Genomic DNA, 19,445 nt, shown 5'->3' with positions numbered 1-19,445 from the left:
TGCTTTAAGAAGGCTCCTAGCGGTACATGAGATTCGTTTTTCGAAACAGCTTCAAGCAGTGACGTGGCTCTGTGGTAGAAAACATGCTTACCACGGAAAAGTCCTGGGTTCCATTGCCACTCCAACCGAACATTTTTATAATTTATCTATTTTCATCTCTTTCGAATTTTCTCTCACGGACATCGCTGATTTTTCGCTTAGAACCAATGACACCGACGCCGACACTGACACCAGAATTTCTGCGAAACGAGCTATCTAGCGCTATCGCGTTCAAATACATTTGGATGGCTACACAGGCGCTTCACAGCGAAATCTAAAGCCGTTGTGTACCAATAATATTTCCAATAACTGTTATAGCAAACTCGTGCGTTGAAAAATAGCTGCATGGTTTACACGAGACTGTGCATGATGTTCAATGTTTGCAGCTTGTGTGCGCCGATCTGTTTGCCTTATAAACAATATTGCTAGTGAAGTCTGGCGAGCTGCCGCTTGACACAAATTGAAGAACTGAATCGTGGCTTGCCTCTTAGGAAACTGAACTGCTCTTTTACATGAATATTGCTGAAACCACCAATCACCTTAACACAAGCCTAACCTCTTCGCGCGCCCTCGAAGTCCTTACAAGATACTCATAAGGATCACGTTTCTTTCTTTCTTTTTTGGTATGGCAGGGAAAAGGCTGGGGACGGAAGGGGGGGGGGGGAGTAGCATTTAGTTTGATAGTAGAGAGTTTTATTGCTGGGTTCCCGCGGGCTTGGGGGCGCGTGGCGTTGCGTACCCAAGAGTTCCCAAAGCGGAATGCGTCATAGTGGCGCGTACCCAACTGCAAGCCGCACGAAAGTCATACGCGCTCGCAGCGCCATAGCGTCTAGTCGCGTATGGATTGATTTGTGTTCTTTTACAATTTAAAATGTTAAACTAAGCATAGATAACGGCGTGAAATGAATTGCTTCCAATAAAATATTCTTAATTATTATGTCAAACTTATAAACCCGAGAGAGAGATAGAGAAATAAACGTTTATTTGTGAAACAGTGTTCCGAGCGATGCTCGGTATCACCCTAAGGTGGGAGGGCTCCCTAGTCCAGGAACCCTCTGGCTTCACCTGCCCTCTTGGCCCTGATGACAAGTTGTCGCTGGTCTTCCAGGTCCTCGAGGGCGAGCTTGGCCTCCCACGTTTCGGTTAGGTGGTCGTCGTTCGTGTTTAATGCTGGATTGACGTCCGTCTCCGGTTGCATATTGAGGTCTACATGACACGGGCATTCCAGGAGCAAATGTGCCAGGGTGTCCGGTACGCTGCAGAGCGGGCACATGTAGCTATGTTTCGTTGGGTAGAGGCGGTGTATTAATATTCCATGTATGTGTGTGTTGCTTTGCAGGCGTCTGATGATCACGCTTTCTTCTTTAGCCAGTTTTGCCTCCACCACATCCGAAACTGACTATAAACCCGAGAAAAAAGTTTTTTTGCCCGTGTCGGAGTTGCGACTGCAGCCGGTGCCGTAGCCCGACAACGACATACACGTGGAGAGCTTGTGGCGGGTTATCGGCGTCGTCTCTTCCCGTGCACCGTTCATTTTCATGAACTGTGCGGGTTCATTAGCGTCTTATAGTCTGTCCGGTATTCCGCCATCGCAAAGGCATAGCATGTGCCATAGCTGCCGCCACGTCAAGTGGCGCCAGCTCTGGACGAAGAAAAGAAAACTAACAAACACGTAATCTATGTCCTCCGAGATTCCGGGAGCGCCCATCCTCTGGCTAAGCCTACAGCATCGATTATTTGATTATGGCTCTCGCAAATGGTGCCGAATCGACACCAATACTTTGCTGTGGAAGCTTAAGGGACATAAATCTAAAGCAAGTAAGAGGATTGGTTCGGAGCTGACGAACTACAGAGCGCCCGACGGCCACTTAATAGATTCCAGGCAGACGTGGCCTGCTAGAGACAGCTGATCTCCGCTAGGAGGCCACTGGTGGCAGCGTTGTTTATGGCCGCGCGCACGCACGACCGCCCCGTCGACCCGGGGACGCATGTTCTAGAGCCTTCGCGCATGCGCAGTACCGCCGCCCCAACGTCTTGGGTACGCAAGCCGCTAGGGTACCCAGCACTAAAACTCTCTAGTGCCTACCAGCCGAACTTTCGGGGATAAAGAAACTCCCCCAGACGCCATGCGGCACACGCGCCCACCACATCAGTTGCGGGCTTGCCTGTATACGTTTTCCCGCTTTCTCCCTTTATTTGACGCAGCTATCACTGACGGTCTGTACAAGCGGTATAGCGGCTCATGCCGCAATCCCCTCCAAGTTTGTGCAGCCGTGCGACGCCTTATCTTCACTGCTGGGCTGTGCCCCGACAAGGCGAGAACGATGGAGCGCTCTCAACGTCGTCATCGCTTTTGGTTTCTCGTCTGCGCCCGGAGATTTGAATTCTCGTGCTCTGGAGGCCAAAACCGCACCTAGCAGACCCTTCGCTCCCAACCCTCTATTTGTATACGGAAGACGGTTCGTGCTTTGCAAAGAAAAAAAGAAAAGAAAAGGTAATAAGCTCCGCAGGTGCAATGTAGCATGGCCAGAATGTATAAAAAAGAGAGCAAAAAAAAGGAAAAGCAAGACAAAGACATCGAAGCTGCGGTCTTGAAGCAAGACGTGCGCGATATGAGCACAGCGGGCATCGACCTGTCAGCGGCGTCGCAGGCAGCGCTTGGTTTCATATTCTCAGCGTGAACGACGGTGGCTTGCCCCGTGTGTTGACAAGTCGTATTGAGGAGATCACCTCGCTTGTGCTAGGCTCCCGCCGACAATTTCGGTAGGGGATCTGAGAGAAGCAAATGGGAAGCAGTGGGCTAAATTTTCTACTTTTATGTTTATTTTCGCCGCGCCCCTGCGTCATTATGCATGCCGAAATTCAAAAAAAGTAGGAGGCGAACGGCAAGAGCCACCCTAGGTGCATGGTCGCGTGCGCTGTGCTGATATGCGCAAGGTGAGAAGCGAGAGAATACGATGGGGTGCTGCTGCTTATTATGCGTTTTAAGATGCGCACCGCTCGCTTCGTCGTCTTGAAATGACGAGGATCTGCATGGCACCCGCACGGATATCAACCTGAACAATGTTTTTGTACGTTGTTTCTTCTTCTGAGATTTTGCCGGGTTAGCGATGAATAGATTGTGAAGCACCCCATTTTGTTTCATGCGTTCTCACCCACTGCCATGTCTCCTTCTGTTTGACAATGTAACGCTCCCGAAAGCGACGTTATTGTTCGAGGAGGCAAGCTGCAAGAATTCGCTGGATTAAAACTTGCAGCATTCGAACTCGTGGGACTTGATGTCATATATTTGAACGACTACCGCTAAGGTGGTCGGATGGGACGAGATATCTTCAAGGTGAAGTTCAGCACAAATAACATATCGGCCTACAGAAAGAGCGCCTTAGTGAGAATGCTGCGGGCTATTCCCCATGCTCGTAGCTTTCAAAACGCGTTCTCTTCTAAACAAGACAATTCATCCTTTGAAAACATGGTGTTTTCAAGCTCTTCTAGCGCCGTGCATGGTTGCTGTATTTCGTGCATCGTGTAAAACCGAAAACAAATAGCAGCGCAATCTTGGCCCACGCGGCAGAGTCAGCCCGACATTTGGCAAAAGGTGCAATTTGTGTATTCTTTCACGTTATTTGAAAATGACAATCTTCTAGCATCTGCAATATTTCATAAAAGTTTTCCTAATTCTATCAAGCAAGAAATGGCAAAGTGTCCATGTTTCTTGCGTCATTCAGGAAATAGCACAGAAAGCTTATTACGACGTTTGCTAGTGCTGTTTATTAGTTGACGTAATGAGTAACATTTAAAAACTATATTACGCTACCTTAGCCTATGCAGAAGAACTGACGTTTGGGCGAGTAGGCATTGATTGAAGAACTTGGTAGCGTAGCGCCAGAAGAAACGCAAAAAAAAAAATGACGAAGCTTGCACTAAGTCTCGCAAGGCTTGAAGCAGCAAAACTGGACGATTCTGAAGTCTAATCTGGTTGCTTCTAGGTTGTTGCTAGGCTTTAGCTAGGTTATTCACGACACGAATGTTCAACCTCTCGAGCCGAGTGTTCGCACATTCATAGATCTACAGGCAAGTCGTCGCTGGCGTAGGGCTTCCATCGCTTCGGGCTCTTCTCGCAGCCGCCGTTGCCTTTCCCATTCCCTAGTATGGCAGCTTAGTACTTCTCGTGCCAAGCCTGAAGGAAGAGCGCAGCTGCATGGGTCATGATTTCTCTCAATTTTGGAGCACACCTCTTAGGCGCGCGTTCCTGCGTTTAGCGGCGCCGTCGTTGTCGACGGCGTAACCGATAGAGCGAATGAAGACGAAAGAGAGTGAAAGAGAGGCTGTCTTAATGAGTTTTCCACCATGAGAGCCAGCGAGCCACTTGTGTTAGCGTCTGCAGTGGTTGTGGTAGTGATGCAGAGGAGAAGGAAAAGGCACTTATTTTTGCAACCCTATAGGGAGCACGGCGCCGCGCCTTGAGGGGGAGGGGAAGGGGTAAAAATGAAAAGTAGGAAGAAAAAGAAGCGAAAGTGACCAGAGCGCCGCGGGCGCGACAGGGGTAGTGGCTGTTGTAACAGTATGCAGGGGTGAGCGAGAGTCCCGGGGGGGGGGGGGGGGGGGGGGGGGTCTCGTACCTGCTCGCGCTTCTTGCGACAACGCAACGCATGCCTCTCGCTCACGGTCACGAGAAAGTGGGTTGACCTACGATGCTTTGAAGGGACACTTTGTGGGTGGAACGCTCCAGCAGACTCTTAAGGGCCCTGTATAGTCCGGCACAGCGTTTGCGTCAGCATGCGGCGGCGAAAGCTGGCGACGCCAGGTTCACCACGTTACGTTGACGCGAAAACCGAGCATTCCATACTCCCACTCTCGCCGCGCCGCGTCACCTTGACGCATGCGCATTTGCTCAAGTTATCGCAAAATGAAAACACCTACACAGCTGCGCTCAGAATCGCATTAGGCAGTGTCGTAATTGTCAGTGAATTTTTTTTCTCTCTCTCTCTTTCTTTCTATAGCTTTCTTTCTCTCTTAGTGAACCAGTGATGAGTAATGGGATTTCCCCAATATCTGTGGCACATACCCGTTCATGACGATGACCATTTTCTGATAATTTTAACCGCTTCGCCGTTAAACAATACGAGCAGGAAGCCATCCTGTGTTTCTTCTCGCTCCTGTTTTTCGTTTCATACACCCTATAGACCAAGATGCTTAGCCTAAGCACCGCACACACGCTCCACGAAAGTACTCGATACAAACAAGGCAACCATGTGCTGCTTATTACTGCGGACATACTTGATGTATACACATTTAATTTCAGAACAAAAAAATAACCAATTAATGTATAGAGAAGAACCTACGAGTTCGTTCAATGCTATCGCGTCAAGTAACCCCGTAGGGCGGCGAAGTGTGAGGGAACGTTTTACGGTTTGCTTTCATGCGAACATCCTCACTCATTTTCTGCTCAATCTTCGTACAATACATTTTTGCCTTTTCTAATACTCTAGCGTCTTGTTCGCCTCCACACACGTAAGACACTAATTACCTGCATATTTAAAAAAGAGAGTAAACAACGTTAACGCTTTTCACACGATCAGACGTTCTTTTTTTCTCTCAGTAAATAGTAAGCCTTTGGAGATATACCACGAAATGAAGCTGCAGCTGCAGTAGAAAATCCAATAAAAAAAACGAAACAGCTTGAAATCAAGTTTGAAAAGACCTTGGTGTGGCTAAAAAGGCTGTCATAGAAGCGCAAGGCCCATAACTTCTTCAATTTTAAACACCGTTAACCCTTACATTGACAGGTGCAAGTGAATCTCTGTAAAACCCACGCGATAGGATATGCATAATACAATGAAATATCATGTTTCATGCAAAAAAAGAACAGAAACGATAGGGCAGGAAGCCTAGAGTCAATGTGCTATATTATCACATGAGGGAATAGAAAAGGTCTTTACAGACAGTAGCCAAAGTACGGCAAGGTGTATACGCGAGAGGCCGTTGTTTCAAAACAACCGCAAATGCGACAAAAAAGACCAGTAATATACATCTGAACTACCCGCCATCAACGAACGTGAACACAGTTATAAAAGGAGGCTGTGAAAATAAGATGACTGTCGAGTAGGAAAGCAATAAAATACCAGTATGCTTGTTTTATTTTTTTGTTGTTATTGTATTTTACATTTTCGTTAGCAGCGATGGGAAAAAATAAAACCAGAAAGAGAAAGGAGACGAAAGTCAAGCAGTATAAGAAGGTTGCATTTGTTTTAGAAGCCCACACTCAAGGAGAAAAATAGAAATAAATAGAGCTATAACGGAATGCAAAATAAATATATGAATAAGGTACCCATGGTCAAATACCTGCTAATAATTAAATGAACAGAATTTCGGTTTTAAGTATGCACCCTGTCTAGAACATTTCGGCTGAATTCAGAAGGAAGTTTTCTGGTTATAACTCGGAAACCCGCCCGTGTGTTATCAACATAGATAGCATCTCTCATTTCACGGACATTTGAAGGATGCGGCTGTGCTAACAGACGCACCTTAATTGCGACGGCTTTCGGGGCTTGAATGCTGGCTGCCTTCGACAACCTGCCAGTCTTATCAATAATGAAGCGTCAGCCGTCACATCTCACTGTCTGCATTTTGCAAGCCGCTCGCGTAGTTCATAATGCGTTGTCGCTACCGGCATATCATTGCACTGCCACAGCTGCAGCTGTACTATGCAGTTTTCATACCGCATTTGCACTCTCAAAATGACAATGCACTGATATTTGGCATTATCGCCTCGCAAAAACTAAATGCATTACGGCATTGAAGATAACCCATTGCGCAGGCTATAGACAGCCGATTTCATTTTAATTCCTCATAAAGTTCACACTTTCGTCGCAAAGGCGAAGCAGTGAATGCGGTAGCAACAAAGTGGAATGTTATAAGAACTATAGAACTAGCAGCTGCCTCCTTCAGCACTCGACCTGGCGTAACTCAAACGAAACGCTGGTGTAAGAAAACACGGCCGCTGAAGTGTGCGAAGCGACCTTCCTGCTGTCTATCGTATCAACGCAAACTGAAAGATGAGAAGAAGAAAGTAATGTTTAGTCAAGAGAAAGGAGGAGAGGTCGTCCTGCAAAGCGTTTCTGAAGGACGAGAACGCAGCACGTACAAAGATATCTGTCATCTCTGTTAGGTCAGACGCGACCGCGACCGGCCGCTCGAAGTCCTGTCAGAGCCACGAAAGAACTTCCCTCCGGGATATCCCATGGGCCTTTCTCGCTACGGAAGAAGGCCGGCGCGCTCCTTCTCCGCTCTAGCCGCGATGATAGGCTGCCCTCGCACACTTTAGCTCGCAAATAGAACATAGGACGCGCGGGGCGATGTTATTGACCTTTGACTTTATGTGGAACCGCACGGCGACGGCGAGGGCAAAAATGCGCGTGGAATATCCATATAATTGCTATCGCATATAATAGCTCAAGCACGCTCGGCGCTGAACTGCAGTTGCGTATGACAAACGACAAACGGAAGCACGCAAGGAGCGGAGGTCTTGTCACGCGGAAGTGCGTGCTCAGAAGCACCATAAGCATATTACCTTGCTTCTATATATAGTGAAGCTGATCGAGAGAAACCATGAACGCACATGCACACCGCCCCCACCTTGTCTGCACGCGGCCATATGCGCCGGCCGACGTACACCTATGTAAAAACACGTACTCCGTTTATATGAGGCCTTGCTACGTTGTGTTACGTTGCTACGTTATACGCGCCTCTGCGCGATACGCGCAGAGGCAACGCCGTGAGCTCGTGCCATGGCACATACGCAGCGTCTTACCACTATCCGAAAAAAAAGAAACGTTTCTTTATTTTTCTTATCGGTAACAACCACGACAGTAGTGGCAATATAAACACGACAGGAAGGCGAAGCAAAGATAAACCCAACTTCGTCTTGAAGAAACATATCTCTTCACCGGGCGACTGACGAGGCCGTACTGACATAGCGGTGACTCCGGGAAAGCGCACTTGGAAGAAACGTCGATGGGAGCGACGGCAAACACGAAACCGAGGAGGCAGTGTGTGGGGAAGCGCGGTTTTCACAAAGGTGCAGCTGTTTTGATTACAGGGGTCACAGCCATCTTTCCATGCGCGAAAACCTAAACACAAAATCACAGTTGTCAAGACTGGTTGAGCGACCAGCCTGTTACAAGATTTGCAACCTACAGCGCGACCGCTGCTTTCTCAGCAGTCACCCCCAAAGCGGCTGTTTTCTCGAGTGATCACTTTCTGTGATACCTTTACTTTCGTTACATTTCATTGGGTTAGAACCGGATGCTGGCGCATCCGGGTGTGACGTAACGAAATCTAGCGAGAGTGAAGGTATCACTGCTAATAAAATCTAGCGATCGATCCGACTACCGCGGCTGGGTTGGTGGTGACCGCGGTGGTCACACTGGAATGGAGGCAAAATCTTAGTGGCCCGTGTACTTAGATGCAAGTGCATGTTAAAAAACCCCAGGTGGTAGACATTTTCGGAGCCCTCCACTATGGCATGCCTCCACTACGGCGTGGTTCTGCCACTTCAAATCCCACGTGTTATTATTATTATTATTATTATTATTATTATTGTTATTATTATTATTATTATTATTATTATTATTATTATTATTATTATTATTATTATTATTATTATTACTATTATTATTATTACAGTTCTATATAGTGAACTTATTTTTTTCTTGAGTGAAAAGTCACAGTGTAACCCGCAGATTATATGTTTACTCACCCGAAGGCATGCAGTAATTGCGTAATGTCTGCCTTATCACTCTGTGTTATCGAACCCCACCACCTGATTACGTCACCCACCTTCATGTGTATGCTGTCTTCTCCGCTTAGCCACTGACGCCGTGTTCCTCGCATGAGTGCCACCGCAGATCGCCTCGAGCCGCAACTCGCCGTTCGCAATCGCAGGTAGAAATCAAGGATGTCGGTACTCAGTCGATTACCCGTGCCCCAATGACTTGGGAACGCGCATAGCCGGAGGCAAAACTGCATGCGCGTGCTTTAGATCTCTCCTTCGCATGCTCAGTCGAAAGTGCCTACCAGAAAAAAATTAAAAAATCAAACTAACAACTAGAAAGTGCTCTTAGAGACGTCGGCTTCGTTTTGCGGTTGCTTGCGGGACCACCATTTCGTTGCTCAGAAGGTAATCAAATGACTGGCACTGATTTCCCTCCATTCCTGTGATATTTCGCGCGTCCGAAGCTAGCTATGATGAGCTCAGGGCTTGCAGCCTGCCACGATGAAGTTAACTAAAGAGAGCTGGCGAACGAAAATGGTTAACTACATGTGCCTCATGCCTGGTCGACCACCCGACGTTGATTGTTGGACACATGGTTCATTCCATCGTTCGCTACAAGACACGCTGCGCTGATTAAATTCAGACGTGGGCTTTTGACACTTTTTTTACGAGGCCTAAGGGGATGCTTTCGAAACTTGCACAAAAAAAGAAAAGTTATCTTCCGTCTTTCGTCCCTTCCGCACTACATGTGGGAAATCATCTAAAGTTGTGTTGTCTTATCGCACTTCGTGCAGTGTACTCCGTTCGTTGCAGCCTTTCTTTTTCGTCCTTCAGCGCGCACCACTTCTTACTGTCGCAGAATATTGGCCTCCACCGACGTGTTTCTGCTATTAGATAGAATCCTACCAGAGAACCAGTTATAGCTTCAGGATTTAGCAAAACCACATCGTTGTCGTAGGCTAATCTTGCTTGTCAACTCGGTAAATACGGAGTGAATGGGAAAAGCACTGCCCGTCGCTATTTCCTAGCACGCATGAGTATAAGAAAATAAGAAAAACGAGACTCGAGTAGTAAATGGGTGAAAAAAAAGAAAGGCAACCTGAGTGAGTAAAAGAATTGTCCCTCTTGTGGTTTCACTATCAGCATATAACATTAGGTTGTTCACTCGCCGCAACTTAACACTGCAAGGGCATTGTTGTTTCCGTTGATCTGCCACTGACACGCACAGACGCTTCTTTTCGCAAATATACGGCATATAGAAAAATAAAAGGGCGTAATAGGAACATATTACTTCGTCGCTTGACTTGCGTCCGCTGGGTAAACAGAAATCCGAAGGTCCTTATCAGCGCCATTAGTTGCTCATAGAACGATGATGAGAGGCGCAATGTAGCGAGACTCGAGAGGGCGTAATGGCAGGGCACGTACCTGACGCATCCTCGTAAAAGTGCAAGGGTATAAGAACCAAAGAAAATAAAGCTCGGGGAGCATCAACCGCGAAGCGTAAAAGGCGAGTCCGGAAGTGCAGCCATCTTGACATCGAAACGCCATCCCCATAGGCACGTCATTTCCTCGCCTGCGACTCCGATCTTCACAAGAGCGTTGCAGCCGGAAGAAGCCGACGACATGAACGAGTTAGAGCAATACTTAACCAAAGACGAACTCAGAAAAACGACAGCGACAATCGTTAACATGGCCTGATCTTTGCCTGCTCTTTGTCTTTTCATCGCGCTGTCTCTGTTTTTTTTTTTTTCATGTTTGTTCAATGTTCATAACGAAAGGAGCTTTTGTGATGTCTGGGTAGTGTTAAGGCACGCTAAGCTGAAAAAAGAAGTTAGCGACGGGAGTTGAAGGTGTTAGAGTAGGAAGTTGGTAGAAATAGAAATGTGACAACTGGGTGATAAGGTGGTAGCGAAAGAAAAAAAATCTAGTAGTACAGTATGATGAATGTGGAAATAAATGTCGCACTGGTGATGATAACGGTCCTAAGGTGAGAACAAGATTATATATAGAAGAGATACGTTCAGTGAAGACAGGAATCGTAGAATAGAAGCGGGAAAAGAAATATAGTGCCACAAACACGACTCGAGGAGAGCGAATGATGAATGGGTATAATGAAAGCACAGCTGTAGTAATTTGGCATGTTAATATATAGACAAATATACTGCCAAAATATTCTGAATGTTAGGTAAAGTTCAGCACACATAGTATAGCCTGGAAAAATTCACATTGCTTTTGCTAACTACATACTAATTTCAAGGATAAAGCGAGCGTTTATCTTGCTCTGGGAACGAGGATGCACACCACGAGTGATGTGGAAACAGCGCTTTGCCCCAAAGTTCTGTAAAGATGGTTTCCAGGCAATATTGAAAAAATACATCCTTCTACATGCATATTCAGTATGTTGCAAGTAGTGCATGTAGCCTAGAAATCAATTAGAAGCAAAACGGAAAGAAAAAAGGTAATGTTTAACCGAGTGCACAGTAACAAGGTGACGCTCTCGTTAGAGAGGTACACAAGCCAGGGTGACATCGACATCTTTTTAACATCGGTGCGGAGCACTTATCACAACAAACGTGGCAAAAAATGCTCAAAGGTGAACAAAAATGAGACACGCACACAATTCAGGGATACGCATAAAAAAAGAGCATACGTAGCCGGTCATACACTGCACAATATATGACTTGCCGCTGGCCCGTGCCCGGCCCTTCAAGTAGTTCTCGACAAATGAAGAAGCTCTTTCTATCCCGATCGCCTCGATATATTTGAGCCCCCTCCACTATCTCATCGGACGCGCCAAAATAGGTGCCATTTCTGACGGAGATTTCGCTTTTCCGCCTCCTTCCTCCATCACACACTTTCTCTCTGTTCTTCGCTATTTTGTCTTTATGTCTTTTTTCTTCTGTAACTGTTCGTCAGTGTGGTACAGGTGCCACAGACGCCAGCAACATCCCAGTAGGAGGAAGTGTGAAAAAAAAAGCGGAAACAAGCGGCAGAAGAAGCTTAACAGTCGAAACGAAGGAATTGTGCGAAATATATCACGAGTGAAACCCTTAAAGCAATGAAGAAAAACCACAAGAAGCTGTCTTCTGGTGCTGACAGGGAGTTCTACAGATATAAAGCGACATTCACTGCGAGCTGCAGCAGCTTAAGCTCTGTTTGAGAGTACTTAAAGAAGGAGAAGGAAAGGACACCAACATCTAAAATCTTGATAAAGGAAAATTTCGCAAGAACAAGTCCCATATAGAGATCGAGAGAAAGGAAAATGAAAGAAAATATTGGCGGTGATTTTGAAAGATGAAGAACAGAAGTTATTTCTGGATGTCGTGATCAGGCGGTTCGTATATGTGCCAGTGAGAACCGTGTCTGTGTTTTGAGTCCCTTTACTTAAGCCAAGAGGATAATGAAATGACGAAAGTATAAAATATATAGCAGGCGGTTTATGGGCATTTTGCTATTCGTGAATCTTGCTTAATATTGCGCATTCAAGGCTCAGGCAGACATTAAAAGAGGAAATACATTGTAGTAGCGAATGATGTTGGTACGTGTTTAGTGCCCTAAAACCTTACTGCAGTACATGCTTGCCTAACGCAATAGCACTCACTTCGAGACTTAGAGATAACCGTTTAATTTAAGTGTGTTGACCTGTTTTCTGCGGAACATCGTAGTTTCAACTCCAGCCAAGAACAGTCTTTGTTACGCTTTACGCCTTTCTTCACATTTCGATAAACGCCTCTGTATAGTTTAAGGGACCTGATTGAGAGGACACGCTGTCCCGGCTGAGAAGTTTCTTTTTCTTGAATATTGCAGGCACTGGGGAGAGCAGCACAAACATTTACCGTATCGTCAGCATCATCGCTTGAAGAGAGATGCGTTTTTATTACGTTATAGAGCACCAGTCCACCGACACATTGGCGCCGGCTGTGAGTGTTCTAAATATGTAGTGGCTATCGTTACCCATATGTCTATACAGAGTAAAATGAACGCCCTACACAGCACCCAACACAGCAAGACACGAACGACACTGTATATACTATGCCAAGTAAAAAAAGAAACGGGGATTTCAAATAAAATAAAGAGTAGGTCACACATCGTCTAACAAAAACCGTCATGCGCCCACTTGCACCCAAATTGCTCCGGTAGCTCCAGTGTCAAGACTGTCGAGCTTTCTTGTGCCCAGCATCGAAGCGAAGTGGACATTTCAATGCCCAGTTAGCATCATTTTTTTCGGTAATTAACATATATGTGGGTTTCGCGTTGTTTCAGTAACGCAATATCAAATGCATTTGAATATGCGGCTTTTTTTTAGTCACAGAGTACAAAAATGCCGTTTCGGTTACAAGTCAGAACTTAGGAGCAATTCACGAAATTCAATCATATAAATGGCAGTAACATCGCAGTGGATAGCAGCTGCCTGGAGATAAACCGTTGTTCCATTAGAACACGTTCCGCGAGGCAAGAAATCCACCTTATTAAAGTAAACATTACATAATAAAGCAACATGGGGCACATTGAGAGGTGACTGTTAAATATAGAAAATGTACGTCGCAATAATGGCCGAGGTGCTTGGTTGTAGGCGCTGTCAGAGTAAAATGGAGCTACTATTTAAATGCTGGGTTCCGTTCATACTTGTAAAACGTGCTTTTCTGTAAGGTCGGTGTGTAAGCTAACAGAGTACACTTGCGCAAAAAAAAAAGAAGGAGCCAAGCTTGTGGTTCGAGCCTTCAGTTAATTACTAGATGGGAAGGGAAGTATAGTAGAACGCAATATATGTCGTAGTATGGCTTTTATTTCGCATTATATACTCAAATATATGCAAGTGTTTGAGCGCACACAAGCGATATCAATTGTGCACGATTTTGGGCAGCCAATCTATTGTGAATATAGAGAGTTGTTCAGTCTAACAGGCAATCATAAGAGTCATATCTACATGCAGGTGCACACATTATGCCCTGAATGTATCATAGATTTAGCATGCATAGCCGGCCGGACATTCCTGTTAATCATGCCTTTTTTGTTTTTATACTACTGCTGTATTACATGTCCAAATATTTTTTAAGTATTCTGCATTTTTGTTCTAAAAATTCCAAAGAAAGCTTCAAGTGCAAACTTAAGAACCTGTATTTTTTGTAGATCGATCTACAAAAACCCAGCTGAATTTACTACTGCGAACGAAGAAACGTCGCAGTGCATAAAAGCTATCCAACACCCTGCCCTCATTCCACAGGAACACGTTCCACGAGGTAAGAAATTATCAGTAATAATAAGTCAAACACACATAATTGAACTTAACGTATTTTTATAGGAGGTTGTTTTTCCATATTTGTAATACACACTTGCAGAACGTCACATTTGTGTCGTTCCTAGTAGCACACGTTTATGGTATAGTTGGTGTTTTCTTTCAGAGAGGAAGGATTGCGCAAAAAACACATCACACCAAGGACAAAGACGGCGACACCAACGTGTGCTGTGTTTTTTGCGCAGTCCTTCCTTTGTGAAAGAGTCTAGTTTCTATCATTCTGTTCCTCTGGTTCGAATTGCCTACGTGCAAATAAATAGTGCTTTCTAACCGTACCCTCGCTCAGTTTCGAAATTGTTGAGTGTGCTAAGCCTTTAGTCACGCGACAGCACCGCGCGTTATGGAGTATAATTGTAGTCTCAAAGAAAGTGCAATTTCTAATGTGCAGCAATAATATTACCAAAAACAACGCCCAATGTCCTGTAATTGCAGTATAATTACCACAAGTTTCTTTTTACTCTTTATTGGTATATTTCCGTTTTCAAGCTATTCAGAGGATTGTTTGCTTTTCAATTCTCTTTACTTTATATCAGCATACGCCAACACCACCTCGTGCAAATTATAGCATCATACACATTATTATCGGAATACACAAAGCTCTCTTAACGCTACTGTCCTACCTATATCTATCTTCGCACGTATAATTCAGCGGTCCGGTACCAGCGGTACTTGCAGTGCCACGGTTTCCATGTGAATATAGTTAAATAGTTGACAATGATTTCATCGCGGCAAGCGTTCCCGAGTTCTCAATTATACCTTTTTTCGACCGTGTTGAATCTGTAGATGAGATGCGATTAGTGTTGCTCTCTTTCTCGTTTTGACTTAAGACCGGTCTGTAATAGTGCGGTCGTTAAATTACCAGATGAATGGTTCAGCAGGTTGAGGTCCCCCCCCCCCCACTCTTGCCTCGCGGCGCCTCACAGGGGGGGGGGACCGTAGGAGAAAAGAAAGAGGGGGAAGCGTAGGAGAGGAGAGGGCGATACATATCACGTACTGTCGCAGCGCATTGTCTTTAGGGAGCCTTCATGCGTGCACGCCCCCTCCGTTTTTAAGACTGGTTACACACTACTACGACGGGGACGAACGGGTGCCGCTATAAGGAGCTTCGCCCCTAAAAAACGCCATGAGAATGTCATGTTGTGGTGGTGTCTCTTTAACTCATGTAATATTGCTTCGTGGCAGAATCGTAGAATAACACCTGGTGTCAAAACATATGAAATGCGCAACGAGTGGGCGGTTTAAAACTGCCTATCCATTACAAACTGTGCAGCTGCGCAGGTGCGCGTCGCACCTTACGAAGGGGTAGTGGGTACTTCCTGAATTTGCAAATGGAAGCATTATACATAGTGGGCACTTTGCAACTGTTTTTGCAGTAGGTATTCTAGGATACTTTTAATGTTACGCGCACAAACGTTCATTTCCTTGAGGCATGGTTAAAGGCGATGCGCACGTGGCCCAATTATTACGCTATCGTGTTCTTCTATTGCAGACGAAGCTCAAGCGTCCTTCAAGTTTTTTTGTACGGTTTGAACCACAAAGAGTTCACGTAAACCAGAACTTCGAGCAGCGCCCTCTGTTTGGATTCACAGAGCGGTGGATCCACCGTGAAAATGAGTACACGGAATATTTATGGGTACGCTTTCTGTCGTTCGAGCCGGAAGGCATTAAAGATTAGGATAGCTGTTTCCCAAGCAAGCTTGAGAAAAAAAAAGGTAGAGCCACTTAAAACTTCTGTGCAATCGCTCATGACATTGGCTGTTGAAGAAAAAGTTAATTAGAAAAAAAAGCTCTACGAGGCTATAATTTAACGATTCCGCTCGTGTGGCCGAGCTTCTCAAAATTATTCAGCTGTTCCCAGACAGTTTTTCGCTTTCTTGATTTTCTTTCATCTTAGATCTTTTTTCTGTAGTTTTGCCCTTTGGTGAATGTTCTTTTTTAGATTTATTCCGAAGATATAAGACTGGACTGCGAGGTAGCAATATACGAGTGATCGTTTTCTCTGCTGCAGAACGACGGAAAGGATGTCATAATTTATAATAATAGCGATTACACAATAAACGCAATGGTAATGAGGTTACTGGCTAAACGCAGCGTGTATAATTACTGCACGCCACGTCTCGCAATTTATACGTATCTCCAGCCCCTGTTTCAAGGTTGTTAATTATTCTGATAATAAGAGCTTCAGAAAATATTCCGAACGACTAACGCGAACCAGTCCACGAAGCGAGTATACGATCAGTTAGAAAAGTACTGTTCATGCCAAAGAAAAATGGCATTGCGCAATGCTTTCTCGTAACTGTTTTCATTCTCCATGCCGGGAATTCTCCAAGAACGGTTGTCGCGCGTTCATGCCCAGGCAACAATGAAATGTAGCAGCGTCTAGTGAAATGTCTCTTCGTTAAATGATTATATTGCCATATCACTGATCTATAACTTGTCTGACAAGTCCACGATCGAGAGAGCATCAGTCATTGGAAAACGGCGCATACAAAATGTGCGACCGGCGCACCTTCGAAGGCAGCATTTCGATACACTCACCGGCGCCGGATTTTTCTGGACAACGCCGCCGCCACTGCCACCAAAATTTGTCACTCGTAACAAGCTTCGCTTTAATAATGTTTGACATGCCATAAGCATGATTTCTGTATGGAGGCCTTTATACAGTAAAATTTATTTACGACAGTTTTCGCTTGCAATTAGCGTACGTTATCAGCCTTTGTGTCTTACGACAGTTTACTTTTTTCGAAGATATTAGAAAGATGAAATTTGACCACCAAACTTCTTCCGTTGCACTGAAGTTCGGCCCATTGAATAAGCGGCACCGAAAACAGGACGTCCGAAAATGACAGTATAGATGTAGCTGGGCTGCAGCATCGTGTAATGTGTCCTGACTATCGACAATGTATAGCGCTGCATCCGAGGTACTCACGTCATTTCGATACATTTGACACAGGCTTCGTGATTTATTTTAGTCCTCGTTTTCGAGACGACGACCTATCTCAAAATTTATGTGAAGTTTCTGAAACACTCACGGTAAAATTGTAACCACATCACTTCTATCATCATCATCATCATCATCAGCCTGTCTACGCCCACTGCAGGGCAAAGGCCTCTCCCATGTTCCGCCAATCAACCCGGTCCTGTGCTTTCTGCTGCCACGTTATACCTACAAACTTCTTAATCTCATCAACCCACCTAATTTTCTGTCTTCCCCTCACTTCTATACGCTTGCGTAATTGTCAACCTCCAGTACCCAGTAACTGCTTGCACAGTAGCACGGATGTGACTTCACTATGCAACGTCCTTTGTCGACGAGCAAAACAAAACAATAACTATATCGAATTTAGCACGTTTCTCGGTTCCGTATACACGTGACGTAGAAACAACGTACAATTTTCACTAACTGACAATGCCAAAAGGCCTGAATTATTGCAGCAGCACTTGTACAGCTTCGTATGCACGCTCAAACACCGGCGCGCACGCGCTTCAGAAGCTGCTTTCTGTTCTAAAGATCTATCACGACTTATACAAGAAATAAACCATCGTGCAGCCATTTCCCAGTATACTGTAGAAACAAGGAATAGAAAGAGCGAGAGGAAAGAGCAGTTCTTCGAATTCTCGTCTGCCCAATATTTCTTTTCATGCGCAAAAGTGCGTCGCCCTCGCGCGATTTTCGCCAGTGCACCACTACATGGGGCACAGGGCTCAAGTGCTGTTATATTCGAATTCACGAGGCAGTGATGCGTCACGTTCAGCTAGCGAAAATTTGTCGAGCGCCGGAAAGCGGGCGTCCTGAAAATGAACTAAACAAGCGCGGAAGTAGGCGAAGTTGTTGATGCGAGCAGAGAGCCAACTTAAGGAGACCGAGAGGGCGGAATGACGGAGGAGGCGTGTGTGGTGGTACGCCAAGCGAAGGTACCAGCGGACGAATTGCTAATTGCTGCGGAAGGGAGCTCGGGTGCACAATAGAAGACCGATGCAAGCAGATGTGGCGGGCGGTGTGCGGGGTCCCAGAGCTGGGCGCGCAAAGTACGCTTTTTTTCGGCGTTGCGTAATGGCGTTTGGCCGCTTATCCCTGAACGTCGCCTCCATAAAGCAAGGCGAGCGTGCGTTCCTGTGTTTGTCACCTCAAACACGCGGTGATCCGCAGTTGTAATATCTGCCATTAGCCTTTCTTTCCTTCATGGTTATCTTTATTCATTTGTATTAGCTTATAAGCCCCACTGAGGGACTGCTCCACACAGAAACAATGTTACGTGCTTATGGCAGTCGGAAGGCTGGCTGGCTTGTCCAACGGCTAAAACAATGTTACGTGCTTGCACAGTACGTGCTTGCACAGTCTTTGCCTACTATGGGTGTCAAGTTACGCAATATCAAACCGCACATAGGTATAAACGAATGTTGTTTTCTAGTGACAATTTGTAGCAACTAAGGACGATGATAGACGACCCAATAGCTTTGACATTTCAAAACTTGGAAACTTACAGCTGTCGAACTTTTGAATATTTGGGCACATACCACATGGTAACACTTATTAGAATCTTCAACGAGAGCTCCATCACCGCGTAAAAGCGTACACAATATAACACACTCAGACTCAACCCCTCCCCCTCCTCGCCGTGACACACACACACAGACACGCACACTCAAGCTCACAGCTATACACTATACGTTCAATCCCATCCTCCTTCCCCGCTACAACATACATATACACAAGCACCCATGCAAACAAAGTACAATGAAAGAACTTGAAGCGACGAAGCAGCTGAAGTTTTCGAGAGGCACAAACCTCCTGATGTGTTGGTTGTCGCCTGTCGCTTCGCACGACGGCTGTCGCCCTTGCGTGCGAGGGTTAGCGTTATCGACCAGACGCACTTCCTGCTGCGTCCTTGTATTGACTTTCCAGCTCGTTCTCTCGCGCAGCAAATTAGTGGGCGCTCGAAGAGTTCCAGCGCGCTGAAGTTTCTGCTTACATTGAAGCAGCAACGCTAATCCCCCCCCCCCCTCCCCTCGAGCATTTCATGGTTAACACTGGGTTAGCGAAACTACATACAATGCAGACCGAAAATGTCAAGCCACGGCTTTTGTTAGACAATGACCTCAAAGACTCGAGCCAAAATTCTGCATAAGGTGACAGCAATGACGTTTTGTAGTTATCTAGCAGACGAAACGAAATTTTCGTGGAATACTATAAACTTTTGAGTTTATGGGGGCTTTACGCTGGCGAATGTACTTACTTAAGTCACTTACGAACCCTTGGACCAATAATAAATCGTGCGTTATGGTGATGTAATGTAGAATTAACCAAATAAAAGTATAAACCTCTTCAATTGTGCT

At 45.6% G+C, this 19,445-nt stretch overlaps 1 long non-coding RNA gene across 1 annotated transcript in view; it reads right to left on the bottom strand.

The window, feature by feature from the left end:
- Positions 1 to 2,690: 2,690 nt before the first annotated feature.
- The window catches only part of LOC119385266 (uncharacterized), a 44,788-nt gene continuing 28,033 nt past the window's right edge, over positions 2,691 to 19,445 (bottom strand). Inside the window, exon 3 of the long non-coding RNA XR_005182151.2 lies at positions 2,691 to 2,811. This is a non-coding gene — a long non-coding RNA (uncharacterized LOC119385266). The remainder of the gene's footprint in view (positions 2,812 to 19,445) is intronic.

Source organism: Rhipicephalus sanguineus, chromosome 3, assembly GCF_013339695.2.
Source record: "Rhipicephalus sanguineus isolate Rsan-2018 chromosome 3, BIME_Rsan_1.4, whole genome shotgun sequence".
NCBI lineage: Eukaryota > Metazoa > Arthropoda > Arachnida > Ixodida > Ixodidae > Rhipicephalus > Rhipicephalus sanguineus.
The sequence above is the reverse complement of the archived record's forward strand: the minus strand, read 5'-3'. Positions and strand labels throughout refer to the sequence as shown.